This window comes from Papio anubis, chromosome 12 (genome assembly GCF_008728515.1).
Source record: "Papio anubis isolate 15944 chromosome 12, Panubis1.0, whole genome shotgun sequence".
NCBI lineage: Eukaryota > Metazoa > Chordata > Mammalia > Primates > Cercopithecidae > Papio > Papio anubis.
Window position 1 is genome coordinate 41454787 of NC_044987.1, and position 19626 is coordinate 41474412.

The following is a 19626-nucleotide window of genomic DNA, read 5'->3' on the forward strand; positions in this document are numbered from 1 at the left end:
ATGCCCCCAGCACCTATGCCTGGGGACAATTGTTTAAACTCATTTTGTTCCTGACTAGCTGTCTCGCCCATTATCTTCATGTTCTTGGAATTTGTGATACAAAGAACAGTGTATAGACAATTAACAGCTTACCCACATGTAACCGCTGCTGATTGAAGTGTATTTCAGGGTAATTTGAATCTGTGTTCCTGAGCTGCAATTCTCAAGCTTGGCTCAAATACACCCTCTACTTATTTTAAATTTGCTTCAGCTTCTTCCTTTTAATTCAATACCTGTAAAGGAAGTGAGCATGCTGTGCCCTGCGTGACTCTACGGTGAAGAGATGGACAAGAGGCATTTCATTTACTTTTATCAATGTTGTAAGCTTATTGCTCAATCTGGAACATTTTATTGGCTGCTGGTGCTTTTCTGTGAAATGCCCGTGGGAAGGTTTTCAGAACACAGGAAACTGTTGCCAGCATAAAAGAAGAGAAATTATAATTTGTTCTGCATAAATATTGCAAGATTACCACCATGTACATGAGGAATAAAAATTTTTTCAAAGCATTTTCACCTGTATTATCATATGTAATTTTCACAAAAACCATGTTAACATGTTTCTCTATTTATTTATTTTATTTTATTGATTCCTGAGACAGGATATTGCTGTTTCCCAGGCGGGTCTCGAGCTCCTGGCCTCAAGCAATCCTTCCACATTGGCCATGCAAAGTGCTGGGATTACAGGCATGAGCCAGTGCCCAGCCTGTCTCTCCATTTTTATTGATCCTCCTGAAGGACAGAAAATCCAAGTGATTAGCCCAAATCATTTAGTCAAAGGCACAGACAAGTCTTAAACCTCTGTCTCCTGACTCTCATCCCAGTTCTCTTTCCTCCAGATTCTGCACATTTTAATAAATTGCCCTTGAGTCAAATGAAGTTCACAAAACACATCTGAGATTTTTCAGTGAATCTATTCCATTGTGATGCCTTCAACATATTGTTTAGAACTGACCATGCTGACGTTACATTATGGCACCAAGAGGGAGGCAATGATTACTACGAAAAGAGCTCCTCAGCCTGGGCAACACAGCAAGACCTCCATCTCTCCAACAACAACAACAATAATAATACAATTAGCTGGGCGTAGTTGTGTGCCCGAATAGTCTCAGCTACTTGAGAAGCTAAGGTAGGAGGATCACTTGAGCCCAAAAATTTGAGGTTACAGTGAGCTATGATTATGCCACTGCACTCCAGCATGGGTGACAGAGCAAGGCCCTGTTGTGAAAGAAAGGAAAAAGAGAAAGAAAAGAGAGAAAGAGAGAAAGAGAGAAAGAAAGAAGAAAGAAAGAGAAAGAAAGAAGAAAGAAAGAGAAAGAAAGAAAGAAAGAAAGAAAGAAAGAAAGAAAGAAAGAAAGAAAGAAAGAAAGAAAGAAAGAAAGAAGGAAAGAAAGAAAGAAAGAGAAAAAGAGAGAGAGAGGAAGAAAGGAAGGGAGGAAAGGAGGGAGGGAGGAAGGAAGGAAGAGAGAAAGAAACCAAAAAAGAGCTTTTGTGTGTACACTTGACTCGAATCAAATAACATCCTGAATGGTGTAGAGCAGCTGAAATGATCTTTGCTGTCAATAAAATGAATACATACAACTCTAAGATGCAAGAACTTCTCAACCCAGGGTCCAGTTTTAAAACAAAAATAAACAAAAAACATTTACCTAGACTATATTCTCAAGGGCAAATATTATTTATACACCTTTGTCTTGTCAATGCCTGGCATGGTGCCTGGCACGTATCTAGCACTATCTGCTAGATAATAACAATGACAATGCGCTCATGTTTAAAAACATAAAAAGTAGTAACTTCTGTCATGTTGCTAAAGAGGAACACAGGTATTTGCATAAAGTTTTTTGCCTATGTGCAGAGAGTATCTGCAGTTTTTGAGGTGCATGGAAGTTATAATAATTAAAAGCAGTGATTTCAAAACCCAGATTTCTGTAAAAAGTCTGTTTATGGCAATTTAAGCTTTCTCTAACCCTCTCTTCAAATGCTTCCAGGATCCATCCACTACCTACACTCCTACATTTCTAGATATCACTTCTAGGTACCAAAATCTGTATTAGGTACCTATTGCGGCCTAACACTGTCATCATAAAATTACCATCTGAAAAGAACAAATACTTAACTGTCAGGCCTCTGAGCCCACGCCAAACCATCGCATCCCCTGTGACTTGCGTATACCCCCAGATGGCCTGAAGTAACTGAAGAATCACAAAAGAAGTGCAAATGCCTTGCCTTGCCTTAACCGATGACATTCCAGCACAAAAGAAGTGAAAATGGCCGGTCCTTGCCTTAAGTGATGATATTATCTTGTGAAATTCCTTTTCCTGGCTCATCCTGGTTCAAAAAGCTCCCGCACTGAGCACCTTGTGACCCCCACTCCTGCCCGCCAGAGAACAACCCCCCTTTGACTGTAATTTTCCTTTACCTACCCAAATCCTATAAAACGGCCCCACCCTTATCTCCCTTCACTGACTCTCTCTTCGGACTCAGCCCGCCTGCACCCAGGTGAAATAAACAGCTCTATTGCTCATACAAAGGCTGTTTGGTGATCTCTTCACACGGACGCGCGTGACACTATCTCACAGTTTCTGTGGGGTGGGAATCTGAGTGTGGTTAGCTATTGTCTCTGGCTCAGGGTTTCCCACAAGGCTATAATCAAGATGTTGGCTGGGGCTGCAGCCATCCCAGGACACACGGGGAAATCCCCTTCCTTCCAAGCTCACTCACCTGGTTGTTGGCAGCTCACAACTTGACAGCTGGCTTTCTTCAAAACGAAAGAGTGAGAGAGTGAGAAAGGTGCTCGAGACAGAAGTGACAGCCTTTTTGTAACCTGGGAAGTAAGATACCATCACTATTGAAGTAGTCTCTATTGGGATGCAGTCACTAGGTCCAGCCCATATCTCCTGAGGGAGGGATCACACAAAGGCATGAACACCAGAGGGCAGGAGTCGCTGGGGCCATCTGCCACATTTACCTTCTTACTATGCACACCTTCCATTCTTTCCTTCCTTATCTCTTCCCTTCCTTCCTCATTCTCTCTCTTCTTCCTTTCAGGGCTTACTGTAAGTTTCCAGTGGCCCACGAACTACACCAGGCATTGGGAATGCAAAGCTTATGAACGCTGAGGTTTGCAGCCCAGTGGAGAAGAAAGGTCCAGTGAAATAATGTTTTCAAACCTTCAGCCACTCACTGTTTTGGCCATGGACATGGGCTTCTTAAATCTTTTCTAATTCAATGTTTTTCTTTAAAGCGATGCACCTTTAAAATATGGCCTCATCCTAAACCCATGGTTCTTGACTTCGGCTGCCTGGTGGCGTCACCTTGGGAGACTATTTAACTTGGAGATGTAGGGGATGTGGCAGCCCGTTTCCCCGTCCCACACTTGCTTTACCATGTACTTATGCCCACCCCAGTGGGGAGGTGACAGCTTACCTGGGAGGAGATCCATTCTTTTGCTCTTTGGAAACAGGCTCCAAGCTTTGCCCCCTATTTTCCCCCTGTTCTACCCTTCACAACATCCCCTGTCCTTACCCCTTTTCTGAGTATTCATCAACCAAAGGGCAGTGCATCAGTGAAGGACAAATCTCCTTCACAAAAAAGATACTTCCTGTTTGTTTTATTAAAAAGAAATGGAGCATTATTGTGGGCACTTGCGACCCCCAGTGGTAGAGAAGGGAAGATACATCCATTGATGTCGGGGTAGGAGAGAAGGGAAGGAAGCATCTTTCACCACCTCTCTGGAGGCTTTGTTTACACTACAAATGCAAAACAATGTCTCTAGGGGGCTAAAAGAACACACACAAATAAGAAAACACTTCCAGCTCTCATCCCTTGTCCTGCGCGGTTTTATTCACATCTAAGTCAGGTATCACCTCCACCAATACAAACACAGCCAGAAGCTCTAAGTGTCATGTTCCCTCATCTTGCCCTTGACCTCTTGGAGTACGGACTGTTAATGACCACAATCCACTGAGACCACCCCTACTCCTGCCTGCCGACCACCCTCAGTGCTGTTTAAAAGCTCAATCCATGAGCAGCCACCTATGCCAGGCTCTGGGCTAGCACTGAGTGGGGGGGAGCAAAGGTCAATCAGATGCCCACTCTGTTCAGGTCATCTGTCTGGATGTCCCCTCCCTTGTATTTACTGATTCTGCCAGGCAAGAGGTTGGGGAGGTTTATTCATTTCATTTAACAAATAGTAACTCACTGTCTACTGTATGTCCTGCACTGTTTCAGGCAATGAACAAAAAAGACCTTGCTCTTGGGGAACTTACATTTCCAGCTACTGAACCTCATGTTCTTTTCTTTACTTAACCCCTGGGCCCCAGAACCTGCCCTAATGGAAAAAAAGTCTTAGTGATTCTCCAACTCCTGTCCCCTGCAAGTGAGGTTACTGAAGCCCACAGAGGTAATGAGCCTGGCCTGAGGTCACAGAACAAGACACAACAGACTCTAGACTAGATCCCAGCATCTCTAGAGATAAATGTCAAAACACTCACAACTGTGGGCACAAAGCTGTCTGTCTGGATGGATTTTGGGAAAGTTAGAGACCTAGTGAGCGAACATATTTTAATACATCAATTCCATCAACTGGCAAATGAATCAGGTAAAGAGAAGTAACTATATCTTTTGCTTAAAAAGCAAAGTACTCTCAGGGACTCACAGGCTCCTTATGAGACTGTCTTTCCGCCTCCCTGAATTTGGGCAGGATTCATCTGGAAGCATCCTCTGTGGGTGAGGGGAGCAGAGGCACATGGCACAGCGAGAGGCTGCCCAGTGTAGCAGGAGCTTCTCCAACATCCGCCCAAGTACCCCTCCTGACGAAAGGGGCTAATCCATATCCTGAGGGACCTGAGGAGATAGTCGTATGCTGCAGGAGGAAAAGCAAAATTGAAGTCTCATATTTTACTAAAAAAACCAGTATGAGTGTTGCATTCTGATGCACTAATATATTGCTATGCTTAACGTAAAAATGATATTTCTACCCAAATTCTGAATAAAATCAATTCTGTAGAAGGATACACCATCTTTATGCAGAACATCTTACCCATTACCCCTGGGCCTAAGGGCCTCCTGTTTTAGAAGCACAGACCTGGTTCCAAACCCAACTCTGTCTGTGGAATGCTAGCAAATTGACTTACTGCCCTGAAACTCAATTTTCTTATCTGTAAAAGCAACACAAAGTTCTGAGCTCTGGAGAAAGTAAGGACTACTGAGAATGGTAATACCATTGTCAATACAGAGTTTTACAAGTTACCAAGCATTTTCCATGTGTTACCTTATTTTCATAGGAAGAGAGCAGGTTCTGGAAGCCAGTTAACCTTGGCTCTGCCAGAGTGGCTCTGTCGGTCTTGGGCAAATGGATTAACCTTTGTGAGCTTCCACAGCCTCATTTGTGAAAGAGGCGTGATAATGACACTGTGGGTTATTGTGATAACTAAACACACTATAAGGTGTGCCGGCTTCAGTAAGTGGCACATCTCACTAGCGCCTGGAGCAGTTGCTGTGAGTGGGTGAGAACACCAACCCAAGTCAGACAGGCTTGACTCTCACTAACTGGGTGGCCTTGGGCATATCACTTAAAATCTTTGTGTCTCAGTTTCTTTTACCTGTTAAATAAGGATGAAAATAGTATCTTTTCAGAAAGCTGTGAAGATAAAGTGAGTTACTATAAGACACACTCACAATAGTGGTTGGCTCAGAATGTTGGGTATTCCAGTAAGTACCTGTGCACAGTTGGTTGGCCTTATCATTGGCCTCTTCGGTTAGGAAACCAGAGGCTTAGAGAGGTTCCCCTCCATCAACCTGACTTCTCTTCCCCAAGTGGAAGGTCTAATATTTGAACCCAGCTTCCCTGATTCCAGAACTAGTGGTTGCTTTCACCGTGCCCCACACAGGAGTGGGGGTTGCATACCCTATGGTAGTTTATCTTCCACAGCAAGCTTTGAACCACTTGGGCACACGCATAGAGGTCAATGCCCACACAGTGTTACAGTGTTGCCAAATATAAATAGCAGAGATTCTCAGGTTAATTACTTCCAGTTCATGAAATAATGCATCATTGCTTCCTGCAGAGGTTGGAGAATAGTAAAAAACCTCTGTGCCCCAATGACTCTAATGGAATTTCTCTCTGAGATGAAGCAACCTTCTCAGTTACCTTAAGATACTGGAAGAAGCCAGCATTGTTTTGATACCTATATGAGCCCAACAGAGTTACAAAATGTAAAAACTGTGACAGATCACAGATCGTGTCAACGAAAGAGAAACCTAGGCTTTTACAGAATTAAAGTCAGTTTCACTGAGTCTTCCTGAGGATGGCAACCCAAGTGAATCTTTGTTTCAGTTAGACTGCTCCAAAGCAGTGTATGAACCCACAACTTGCGTATTAGATGGTGATGTGCTCAGAAGTTACATTAAAGCAAAATCTCATCAAAGTCTGGGTGTGAGAGCACATCTGGTTATAGATCGCAGAGGGAAAATCATTAATACTGTCAGTCGTTACATACAAGAAAAGGCAAGGGCTGAAATCATTGAGCTTATCTTTTCTAAAAAACACAGTGATTCAGGTAAGAGACATGAGAACCTGAGGCATGGCTTCTTCACCGCAAGGGCTGGCTGTGAGGCTGGCCAGAAGCAGATGTTTGCTACTTTGTCTCATAATTATTTTCTCGAAATAATAAGGAAGTTGAGGTCTATGGCTCTTAGATCCCTTGACCTACAGTGCTATATTTGTTTGATCTGTTCTATTTAATAACCAGAGGCTTCCTCATTTGGGCCCCACCATACATCCTCCGCCACTGAAAAGGGGAAAACAAACTCTGTTCCTTACTCAGTTATTTCACTTTTGACACCAGATGTGTGGGTTTTTCACATAACAATTCTCCAGTGCTCTCTAGACATTAACTGGGTGTCTTACAATTTAGTTCTGAGAGTTAGCACAGACCCCACCATTAAAGGGCTCAGCCCCATGAGATGGCCCCCAACTTCAGATACCAATTGCAAGTACAAGGTTGTGACCTGTACTTCTGAGCAACTAGCCATAAATCAAGGGTTCCCACGACCTCCTCCTTGGGTTTAACCGTTTGCTAGAATGGCTCACAGAACTCAGAGAAATACTTATGTTTACCAGTTTGTTATAAAGTTATGGAGCATGTAGACGAACTGCCAGATGAAGAAGTATATAAGGCAAGGTATGTGGGAAAGCCACAGATCTTCCACGCCCTCCCAGGGTGCACCGTGCTCCAGGTCCCTCCATGTGTTCAGCAACCTGGAAGCTCTCAGAACCGGTCCTTCTGAGTTTTTATGGAGGCTTCATTATGTAGCGGCAATTGATTAAATCATGGGCCACTGGTGATCGACTTACCCTTCACTTTTTTTACCCTCCCTGGAGACAGTGGGCTGAAAGTTCCAATCTTCTAATCATATGGTTGGTTTCCCTGCCAACCAACCCCCACCAGCAGACACTATAGGACACTGTAGCCAAAAATAATTTTATTTGCATACAAGAAGACATTTATCCTTTTGGAGATTCCAAGGGTTTTAGGAATGATTCCAAGGGTTTTAGGGGAGGATGAAATAAAAATGTATATTTCTTAGTACATAGCAATATCCACACCCACCTATTTAACACTACCACCCACCTCTGTCATTCTGTGTCCATTTTTTTTTTTGACTATTACAAAAGTTTATTTAACAAAAAGTTTAATATGAAAATGTACACAATCTAATTTTTACATCATAGAAAACAGTCCCTTTGGAGAGGGGACAAGAATTCCTCTGCTGAACAGCCATTTTTTAGACCTGTTCCAAGGCTTTTAACGTGATGATACTGTTTCCTTCTATTTCCACTGTTCTAATATTGTTCTGTTGTCCACTAATTGCCATCTTCACACATTCATCTATCATAAGATTCATAAAATGACTGGATCCCCGCAGTATTCCTTGGACATATCTACCACCATTTAATTTCAGTGAGAACTTGTCCATACGTGTTTTCAACTTGGGAGAGTGAGCTTTGTTCATGGTGTCACTAAGCAGGTTCAGAGATACACTGAAACGGAATTTATGGCCTCCATCACACTTCACAGATAGGCCCAGTGTTTCGTGTCTGATGTCACTCATTCCATTAGCCAACTGATTGTGGGCCTGTGTCCAAAATTTCAAGTCTTCTCCTTTGCCTGCAAACCTCCAAGCTTCCCTCCTCCCTTGCTTTCTCCAAGCCCATGACCCCCTTCCTACTACCACAGAGAAAGCAGAAGCTATCATAAGAAATGCTCATTGCTTCCACCGACTCACCTCCCACTGCATCAACCCCTCAATCTGTCCTGTTCCTGGAGAAGAGAGGCTCTCTTCTTAGGCAATGTCTGGGTCTCGGCCTGCCTTCTTGAGGAGCTTACACTATATTAATTTTATCTGTTCTCTCATAAATCTATATCTTAGTCTCTCCTGGCTCTTTCCACTCAGCATTTGGGCGAAGTTCCGCCTCTCCCATCTTAAAAACCTAATGAAAACCCTCCTTGATCTCATATCCCCCTTCAGCTACTTCCTTACCTCTTTTGTTAGTGACCAAGTTCATTCTGCCATCACACAGCAATCCAATCACTGTGATGATGGATTTCTGTGAAAGAGAAAAAATTTTATTCACAATGCTATTGTGCAAGGCAGCAGAAAAACAAATCTCCAGTGGGCCTCCCCAAAAATAGAGCTTGGAGGTGCTTCTGAGAGAGAAAGCAGGATGGTCTAAACAGTGGGAAAAGGTGATTGGCGGGTAGGAAAGGTGAGGTTGTTGGGATTTCTGCAAGCATAATTGAGTTAATGTTTTCGTTCATTTTTTTCATCCAACAAATTTTTGTTGAAGATAGAGTTTGTGTTAGTCAATTTTCTAGGTGCTAGAAAATAGCAATGAAGAAGGGAGAGAGAAAAACCTCTGTCCTCATGAAGCTCACTGTTTAGCAGGAAGGTAGGAGTGGAGTTAAATAGGGTGATCAGGGTCGCTTGCCTGAAAAGGTCACATGGAGCTAAGGAAGCGAGCCGTGTAACACGAGAGGGAAACGCATTTCAGGCAGAGGGAACATCAGTGCAAATGCCCTGGTGCAGGGATGAGAGGGTAAGCACTTGACAATAATGTCAGAGAGTTAACGGGGGAAGTAGTGCATGTGCTGAATTGTGCAAGGCCTTATGCTCCTCTGTGAGGTTTCTGGCTTTTCTCCTGAGTGACTGGGGGCTGCTGGAGGGTTTTAGGCTGAGGAGAAGGTTTTAAGCTCATCTGACATGTTTTCTATAAGGATCAGTCTGCCTGCCATGTGGGAACAGGGAGGACAGCAGCTTGGACCAGGATGATGGAAGTCATTGAGTCCAACAGGAAATTATGGAACTCCCGAGGGCTCAGCCACCCCTGAGCTCTTCTCCCTGAGGTGAGAGTCCTGCAGTGAGACATTGCTTATGTAACCCCATCTCCTCCCATGGTGCCAGTTGCCTTCTACTCATTGGCAAGTCCAACCCAGGCATCTTCTCTGAGCTCCCTCTCACTGTTTCCATTTGGCCTTCTCACCATCATCTCAAACACAGCCTATCTTGTCCCCACCAAACATGGCCCACAAGCCACCCAGTACTAAGCCAGACACTTGGAAATTTATCTGTGATACTTCCCCACACTTGACCTCCACATTCATTTAGCTCTGCACTAAATGAATGGATTTATTCATCCACTTCTCTCTGCATCCTTTCTAAGCCACCACTGTGTTTGCATTAGTCTCTCAAATGGGCTCACAATGTCCACTCCTGTGCCCTTTCACCCCAATCCCTTCTCTAAGCTGCAGGCACAGAGAACTTTTAAAAATTCAGATCTCATCAAATTACACCCCTGATTAAAATCTTTAAATGCCTTCCCATTGCTGCTAGATAAATACTAAAGTCCTTACAAAACAAAATCCCCATCCTACCCTGAAGTATCTTACCCTTTCCTTCATCCCTAGTCATATTCCATACCCTGTCAGTCTTTCTATTCATTCCAGAAGTATTCACTTTCTTTGGGTCCTTTCCACCTCAGTACCTTTGCATGTGATGCTCCCTGTGCTTAGAAGGCTCTCTTACACCCTCCTGTCTCCTCCAGGTCTCAGCTTATGTAGCTTTCCCAGGAAAGCGTATGCAACCCCTAGATGAGATTAGAACTGTCTCTCTCCACAAGCTCACACCAGCTTGGATTTCTCTTTCATGGTGTCATCACAATTAGAATTTATGTTTATATCAAGAGTTGGTGAATGTTTTTCCATCTTATAAGCTCTATACCATGTCTATCTTCTCACCATGGTATCCCCAGTTTTGAGGACAGTGCGTGAACACAGAGGGGCTTACTAAGTGGTGATGCGCTTAGATCCAAACAAGGAGGCCTTTGCCTGGATCCTGCTCCTGCCCTCCTCCAGCTGTGTGGGGTAAAATGTCTAGAGGTCCAAGGGGAATTGTCCACCCAAGGCTATGTCCTCCTCCTAAGTCACTCTAAAATTATCTACCTCAAAGGCCCAGGACCCACGTCCATTGTCTCTATGTGCCTCTTACCTGTGCCTATTCTCACAAAGGTGGATGATGCCATTAGAATGAGCGCCTTAGGCCGGAGGCATGTCCATGGAGTGGTGGGTGAAGTTGTGTGTGCAGCTTGGACATGCAAGGTAGAGCATCCACACACCTGTGTGCAAGGATGCATGGTACAGAACTCAGCTTGGGTGAGAAAAAAGTTGTCAGGCCATGGATGGAGAGCTAGGGCCAGCAATCTTTGCACTGTCACTTTTGAGCACAGAACTGTGGGCATTCCAAGAATTCTATATTCAAACCTACTTTTTCAGGTCATCTTGAAAGTGGATTGGTCAAAGTAGTATAAAACATTTTATATAATGATTTGTTACCTAGATTTGTAATTGTGAAATATCTATACACTTGCTATGTGGATCTCAGAACGTGATGAGTATTTATTGAATGAATAAATAAATGAATAGGCTTATTCCTGGATTTCACCATTTGCCATTTGTAGTGACTGGATGAAAAAAATGAACGAATGCTTCATGCAAATAAATCCCCACAAAGGCAAATGCATTTTATTTAAAGTGAAGATCCAGCTGCCAAGGGAATTAATCTGTCTACCTAGGTTGAAATATTTTTTCTCAGGGCAGCTCTGACTTGGATGCTTCCATTCTATAAGTCAGTGACAAGTATAAGTAATAATAGTGAACATTTATTGGGCTCTATGTTCAGGACTGGTTTAAGCCCACCATATAGATTAACTAATTAAATATTCACAGTTCTATGAGGTAGGTGCTATTATCATTCCCATTTTACAGATGAGGAAACTGAGGCTCATTAAAGTTAAGTAACTTACCCTCGGTCACACAGCTAGTAAGTTACAAAGCTAGAGGTAAGTTCCCAGGCAGCTTGTGCTCCGTACATTATGCTATGGTATTTGCAGAAGTCAAAGTCCTCCTGTGTCTCCCCCTTGTTATCAATACCCAGGGGGTCTTGGAGTCTGAGCCAGGATCCATGCGTGTCAGGGTCACACTCTCTAATGGCCAAGTTGCCTTTGTATGTGTGAGAAACAGTAAGGGATTAAATTTGAAGTTTAGTCAGCAGGATGACTAATCCCCCCACAGGGAAGGAGTTCATCCAATTTTTACTTTCAATTTCCTCCTACAGCTTTAGAGGAAAACAAGGAAAGGACGAAGAGCGTCTCATGGTAAAGGAAAGTTACTAGATTTTCATTTACTGGTCATGATACCAAGGGTCCTGAATGGGAAAAGTAAATCGTAACTCCTTAAAGGTGAATTTTTCACATGCTGTAAACTTTAATTAGTAAGAATATTAACAGGCTGCAAATGCTCTCATTCCACCTGAGGGGATTACTGTTGTTAAAATAGGAAAGCTCAGTATCCCCTTCCTTCCTACTCTCCAACTGTAGGATTACCAGCAGCAGCTCTAAGAAGGACCGGATGAGGGAGAAAGAAGGGAGGAAAGACTGAACATAGATTCAAGGTTATGGAGCCCCCAGAGTCCTTACGTCCCCAACTGCGTATTTTCAACAGATACTCAGTGTCTCCCCTGTGTGAGGGGAAAGTTCAATATCACATTAACAAATGTCCATCTCCAGGGGTATTCAGTAGCCACTGGAGTTTCAGGCAGCATCAATGTTAATTTAAAAATGTGGATAGAATTTTTTGCATAATAAAAGGTTTTTTCTTTATTTCAGTGTTATTCGCTGCTGCATTATTTATAATAGCAGAAAAAAAATGACATGCCTTTTGAATTTTGTCACTGGCACTGAAATAATGTCAGTTTGCTTTTCCTTTTTCACTCATTCTGATCTTCTGTTTCCAAATTTACAAACCTGTGTTTCATAGGGCTGTTTTGAGAATAAAAATACAATAAAATAAAACATTTATATGTTCAGCACAATTGCCATTTACTAGTAACCACAATTTATTGAAATGATGTAATGTAAAAATTCCCAACACATGGTAGGTATTTAACACATTTGCTGAAACAAAACAAGACAAAGCAAATTAAAAAAAAAAAAAAAAAAAAGGTTGGAAAATGGCTAAACTTAAAAGGATAATCCTCTCCTCTTCTAGGCTTCCATGGATGTGTCCCAAACTACAGTGATGGAAACAAATCAGACTTCAAACTTGGGATATTCCCAGTGATTCCAAAGAAGGTAACAAAATGCAGGCTTTGGCATCAGTTCTCCTGAAACACAAACAGCATAAAGTACTCAGAATAGTAACTTGCAGTTCATAAAACAATGGCCCATGTTCTCAGATGGCCATTTGCAAGGTCCGTTTGTCCTGCACCTGCACACACTTTGAGTTTCCACTGCCAGTGGTTGTTTCTGTTACAGTACGTAGCTAGTTAGGGATGAGCAGGGCGGAAGAGGGATACCTTCAATTCCCCAACACACAAACCAGGAATGTCAGCTGACCACCAGAAGATGGTCAGGTGGCTGTTAACTGTCTCTTTCAAATAATAATTGGTCATAGCTGGGGCTAGGGAAAGGCAGATTCCCAACAGACAGAAAAACCTGAAACTGGATCAACAGCTTCCTGTTAAGATCTCAGGAGTTGAGCAAGTGGGCTCAAGCACATGCATCAAGAGGCAAAATGGTGGAGTTTAACTGGCATATGACCTTCCTCTAGGAACACTAGACTGGTGGGGGAAGAAGCTGCAGGTGAGCATGCATACAACTCCGGTATACACCCTGCATGTGCTCCCCTCCCAAGTGCTAGCAGGCAACTGCACATGCGGAGAGCCTACCCCAAGGGGAGAATCAGGGGAGAGGTAACAGGAGACCCCAGAAGTATGCCAACATATAAAACCCAAGTCAAAAGGCCAGAATGCACACTTGATCTTTCAAGTTGCCCGCTTGGCCTTCTTCCAAGTGTACCTTACTTCTTTTCATTTCTGCTCTAAAGCTTTTTAATCAGCTTTCTAAAACTTGCCTTGGTCTCTCCTTCTGCCTTACGACCTTCAGTTGAATTCTTTTTTCTAAGGAGGCAAGAATGGAGGTTGCTGCAGACTCATACCCGTATCAATTTGCTGCGGGTAACAGTCTCCGTGACCAAATCTGATCTATGCCTTGAAAAAGTCACCTTATCTTTCCCCTGTGCTGGCTTCCAACCCTTTCACAGAGGGTTCTTCCCTGGTTATCACACAGCCTGCTTCTGGAGTACACATGGGCCTGGAGTGGCAAGCCTGGAGTTTCTGACCTTGCCCTGACCCTGCTTTACCAGTTAACCTTAAGGATGCCACTGGCCTTTCTGAGCTCCTGTATTCTCATCAAAATTGGGACAGCAGACTGTCTGGCTACTGCCCATTGTGTGTTGTATGTTTGAGAACCCGGTGAACTGTTATTTCATTTCTGAAACCTTGACTAAACCCTTGCAACCCTCCCCATCAGCTAGCCACTCCCTCATGGCACTTCTATCCTTGCCATGTATTTATCTCTGTTGAAGCACTATGGATGCTATAACTCGGTTTCATTTCTCTTCCCTGCCTCTTTGGATCTCAGTCTCCTTGGTGCCTGGACAAAATATTTGTTAAATGAGTGAATGAATGAGAAGACGCTGAATTGCCAATGCTCTAGATAAGGGTAAACTTCTTCTGTAAAGGTCCAGATGATTAATAGAGTTGGTGTTTCAGGATTTGCGGGGCTGTTGTGAATACTCAACTCTGCTGGTGTAGCCCCAAATCAGCCATCCACATACATAAATGAATGGGTGTGGCTGTATTCCAATGAAATTTTATTTATGGACACTTAAATTTGAATATCATTTGATTTTAACACATCATAAAATATCATCCCTTCTTTGATTTTTTTCAACCATATCAAAGTGTAAAAACCATTCTTTTTTGCACGTGGGCTGTACAAAAACTAGAAGAGAGCCAGATTTTGGCCCACAGGCCATAGTTTGCCAATTCCTGCACCAAAGTAATAGTAAATATTGATTTTTAAAAACATATATATACACACACACATATATAAATATATATATATGGTAGACATTACACATTATTTACTTACTTATTTTGTAGAGACAGGGTCTCACTATGTTGCCCAGGCTGACCTCAAATTTCTAGCCTCAAGCGATCCTCCTGCCTCAGCCTCCCAAAGTGCTGGGATTGCAGGCATGAGCCACCACGCCCAGCCTAGATATTGGTTTTATTACAGATATTATTGAGATTGCCATGATCTCTTTACTTTCACATTTTAGATAACGGTATGCGTCAAGTGTATGACCTCATGCGTATGCTTCTTACAGTCACAGGGAATCTCCACTTTTCACCTGCCGCTCTGTCTTTCTGAGAATGTGATCCACTGCCTTCCCCTCGCTCTGTCCCAACAAAGGCTCTGTGGCCTTCCTACCCCTGAGAGCCCAGCCTGGGCTGGCCCTCACAATACTGGTCATCTTCCCAGCAGGGGGTCCCACGTGAGCTGTCCATGCTTCCACAGAATAAGGGTTACAAATGTTCTGACATTCTTTGGACATGCAGTTTGGTTTAGAATTGGGGTAAGAGATCTAATTTATCTCTATCTTTTCTTATCCATTGTGCAATCATAAATAATAATTCATATTATAATATCTGCCATTTATGGAGCACTTACTATGTGTTCAACATTATTCTAAGAAATTTTTCATATCTTATCTCATTTATGAAATGATTTTGAAGTAGAATTGGTGTGTCCATCGCTAAGACTGGCTTCTTCCTTTTTCAAGAGCTATTTAACATAGGAAGGTTTGTAAAGACCATTTTTCATACAAATCTGTATGAATAGATTTTTTTGAGATGGAGACTATTATAAACTGTCATTTATCGAGAGTTTAACATATATAAGGCAGCATTTTATGAATTCTTCCATTGGAGTAGATAATATTATTATTTCAATTTTTGGTTCAAACCAAGGCTTATGAAAGCCAACTAACTTGGCTGGGCATAGTGGCTCACACCTATAATCAAAGTGCTGTAATCCCAGCACTTTGGGAGGTCAAGACAGGCAGATCATTTGAGGTCAGGAGTTTAAGACCAGCCTGGTCAACATGGTGAAACCTCGTCTCTAGTTAAAATACAAAAATTAGCTGGGTGTAGTGGTGTGTGCCTATTATCCTAGCTACTCTGGAAGCTGAGGCAGGAGAATGCTTGAACCCAGGAAGTGGAGGTTGCAGTGAGCAGAGATAGCACCTCTGCACTCCAGCTCCAGCCTTCATAACAGAGTGAGACTCTGTCTCTAAATAAATAAATAAATAAAAGAAAGCTAACTAACTGGTTTAGTTATTTAGCTAGAAAATAGTAGAGTGAAGTTTTGACCTAGGCAGCCTGATTCTGAGCCTCTTCCTAACTTCTAATAATTCTGCCCCCAGATTTTAAAGCCATGAGTGCATTTTGACATTTTACTATCATCATTCTGAAGTACTTGCTGGGTCATCTCACCACCTTCCTTTATGTTATTTAGTTTTAGAGACAGGGCCTCGCTCTGTCACCCAGGCTGGAGTGCAGTGTAATGATCATAGCTCATTGTAGCCTCAAACTCCTGGGCTCAAGCAATCATCCTGCTGCATCCTCCTGAGTAGCTAGTACTACAGGCACGTGCCATCATGCCCAGCTAATTGTTTAATTTTTTTGGTAGAGGTGGAGTCTCAATGTGTTTCTCAGGCTGGTCTCAAACTCTTGGCTTCAAACAATCCTCCCACCTCAGCCTTAGCCTCCCAAAGTGCTGGGATTATAGGCATCTAGCTCTTTATGTTATTTTTCTATTTTTTAGTCTTCCCTATTCATTGAAAAGTCTGTATTTCTCCCACCATCACCATGGCATCTTCCCCATCTCCTTTATTACTTTGAATTTGAAAGCTGCAGTAATTTTATCTGCCCTGTGGCACCAGTTGATAACATTATTGGAGGGGAAAGGACTATTAAGGTTTCAACAGTTGACCTGGTGACCTTCATTTCAAGTTCAGAGGATCTTTTAAAGGTCTTTGCTTAGGGTCTCAGCCTTTTTCTTACATTTAAAAATATCCAATGTTGTCTCCTGGGGCTAGGTTAAATGCCACTTCTGCCATGAAGACGTGGGGATAATGAAATGCATTTGCATTGTATCAAGAAAGCAATATTCAAATGAGGTTTCTGTATCTCAGCAGCCTCAGTTGTGAAATAGGGATTGCAACAGTGCCCAGCCCAGAGGGCTATAGCGAGGGTGAAATAAAGCAGTACATGAAAAGTGCCCCCAAATGTGTCAGGCATGGGAAAAGTCAACATACTTTTAATACTTTTTGCTATTTTACAAGTAACCAAATCATAGGAGTGGCAACTGCAGTAATGATCTTTGCAATTTTACAAAGCCCATCATCAAAATTGGTGTGTTAGTCCATTTTTGCACTGCTATAAAGAACTACCTGAGACTGGGTAGTTTATAAAGGAAAGAGGTTTAATTGAATCACAGCTCTGCAGGCTGTACAGGAAGCATGGTTGGGGAGGCCTCGGGAAACTTTCAATCATGGCAGAAGGCAAAGGGGAAGTAGGTAACCCTTACATGGTAAGAGCAGAAGGAAAGAGAGAGAGAGAGAGAAGAGGGATGTGCCACACACTTTTAAACAACCAGGTCTTATGAAAACTCACTCACTAAATAAACAGTAAGGGGGAAGTCCATCCCCAGTCCATCCCATGATCCAATCACCTCCCATCAGAACCCTCCTCCAACAATGGGGATTACAATCCAACATGAGATTTGGGCAGGGACACAAATGCAAACCATATCATTCTGCCCCGGCCCCTCCAAAATTTTATGTCCTTCTTTCATTGCAAAATACAATAATCACTTTTCCACAATTCCCCAAGTCGTAACTCATTTCAGCATTAAATCAAAAGTCCACAGTCCAAAGTCTCATCTGAGACAAGCCAAGTCCCTGCTGCCTATGAGCCTCTGAACTCAAAAATAAGTTAGTTACTTGCAAGACATAATGGAGGTATAGGCATTGGTTAAATACACCAATTCCCAAAAGGAGTAATCAGCCAAAACAAAGGGGCTACAGGCCCCATGCAAGTTCAAAACACAGCAAGGCAGTCATCAAATCTTAAAGCTCCAAAATAGTCTCCCTTGACTCCATGTCTCACATCCAGGCCATGCTAATGCAAAAGGTAGGCTCCCAAGGCCTTGAGCATCTCTGCCCTTGTGGCTATGCAGGGTACAACACCCCTTCAGCTGCTTACGTGGGCAGATATTGAGTGAGTGTGACTTTTCTAGGTACATGGTACAAGCTGTTGGTGGATCTACCATTCTGGGGTCTGGAGGATGGTGGCAGTCTTCTCACAGTTCCACTAGATAGTGCCCCATTGGGAACTCTGTGTGGAAGCTCCAACTCCACATTTCCCCCCTGCATTGCCCTAGTAGAGGTTCTTCATGACGGCTCCATCCCTGCAGCAGACTTCTGCCTGGACAACCAGGCATTTCTGTACAGCCTCTGAAATCTAGGTAGAGGTTCCCAAACCTCAACTCTTACCTTCTGTGCACATGCATGCTTAATACCATGTGGAAGTTGCCAACGTTTAGGGCTTGCACCCTCTGGAGCAGCAACCTGAGACTTATCTGAGGGCCTTTTAGCCATAACTGGAGCTAGAGTGGCTGGGATGCAGGGAACAGTGTCCCAAGATTGCACAGGGCAGCAGGGCCCTGGGCCTGACCTATGAAACCATTTTCCCTCTAGGCCTCTGGGCCTGGAGGGGAGGGGATGCTGTGAAGGTCTCTGAAATGCCTTTGAGGCATTTTCCTCATTGTCTTGGCTATTAACATTTGGCTCCTCTTTACTTACGCAAATTTCTGCAGCTGACTTTAATTCCTTCCAATAAAATGGGTTTTACTTTTCTACCACATTATCAGGCTGCAAATTTTCCAAACTTTTATGCTCTGCTTCCCTTTTAAATGTAAGTTCCAGTTGTAGATAATCTCTTTGCTCGTGCATATGAGCATATGCTGTTAGAAGCAGCCAAATCATGTCTTGAATGCTTTGCTGCTTAGAAACTTCTTCTGCCAGATACCCTAATCTCTCTCAAGTTTAACGTTCCACAGATCTCTAGGGCAGGGACATAATGCTGCCAGTCACTTTGCAAAAGCATAGTAAGAGTGACCTTTATTTTGGTTCCCAATAAGTTCCTCATCTGCATCTGAGACCACCTCAGCCTGGACTTCATTGTCCATGTCACTATCAGCACTTTGGTCACAACAATTTAACATGTCTCTGGAAAGTTCCAAACTTTCCCTCATCTTCCTGTCTTCTGAGCTTTCCAAACTGTTCCAACTTCTACCTGTTACTCAGTTCCAAAGTTGCTTCCACATTTTCAGCTATCTTTACAGCAGTGCCTCACTCCTAATTAGTACTCCTAGGTACTAATTTTCTGTATTAGTCCATTCTCACATTGCTGTAAAGAACTACCTGAGACTGGGTAATTTATAAAGCAAACAGGTTTAATTGGCCCACAGTTCTACAGGTATACAGGAAGCATGGCTGAGGAGGTCTCAGGAAACTTACAATCATGGTGGAAAGCAAAGAGGAAGGAGTCACATCTTATATGGCCAGAGCAGAAGGAAAGAGAGTTAGGAGTGGGGGTGTCATACACTTTTAAAGAACAAGATCTCATAAGAACTCATGCACTATCATGAGAACACACTCACCATCATGAACCCAGCAAAGGGGAAGTCTGCCCCCATGATCCAATCACCTCTCACCAGGCCCCTCCTCCAACATTGGGCATTACAATTAGACATGAGATTTGGGCCGGAGCACAAGTTTAAACCATATCAATTAATCAGAAGCATGAGCCATTTATTTTCCCAGTCCAGGCCCAAGATGGCTATGTGGTGTGTGGGACTCACAGATCTGCCTAGACATAGCCTACTTGGTTCCAATGGTCGCATGCAGGGGACAATTTTGTGTTTTAATGATGTGAAAAATGACATCAACAAATTTAATGAAAAGATTATTCCCATGTTTATAGAATCAACAATGGCTAATGGAATCATTTAAACATCTCAGTCATATTCCTAGTACATTTTATACAGAAGTTGATATGCTG

The 19626-nt window shown here is 42.9% G+C and overlaps 1 long non-coding RNA gene across 1 annotated transcript; it reads right to left on the reverse strand.

Annotated features, from left to right (window-relative positions):
• Positions 1-361: 361 nt before the first annotated feature.
• On the reverse strand, positions 362-3555 carry LOC116269702. The gene is made up of 3 exons (XR_004177414.1): positions 3463-3555; positions 2758-2860; positions 362-768 (listed from the first exon to the last, which is right to left on the reverse strand). It is a non-coding gene; the product is annotated as an uncharacterized LOC116269702 (long non-coding RNA).
• Positions 3556-19626: the final 16071 nt, after the last annotated feature.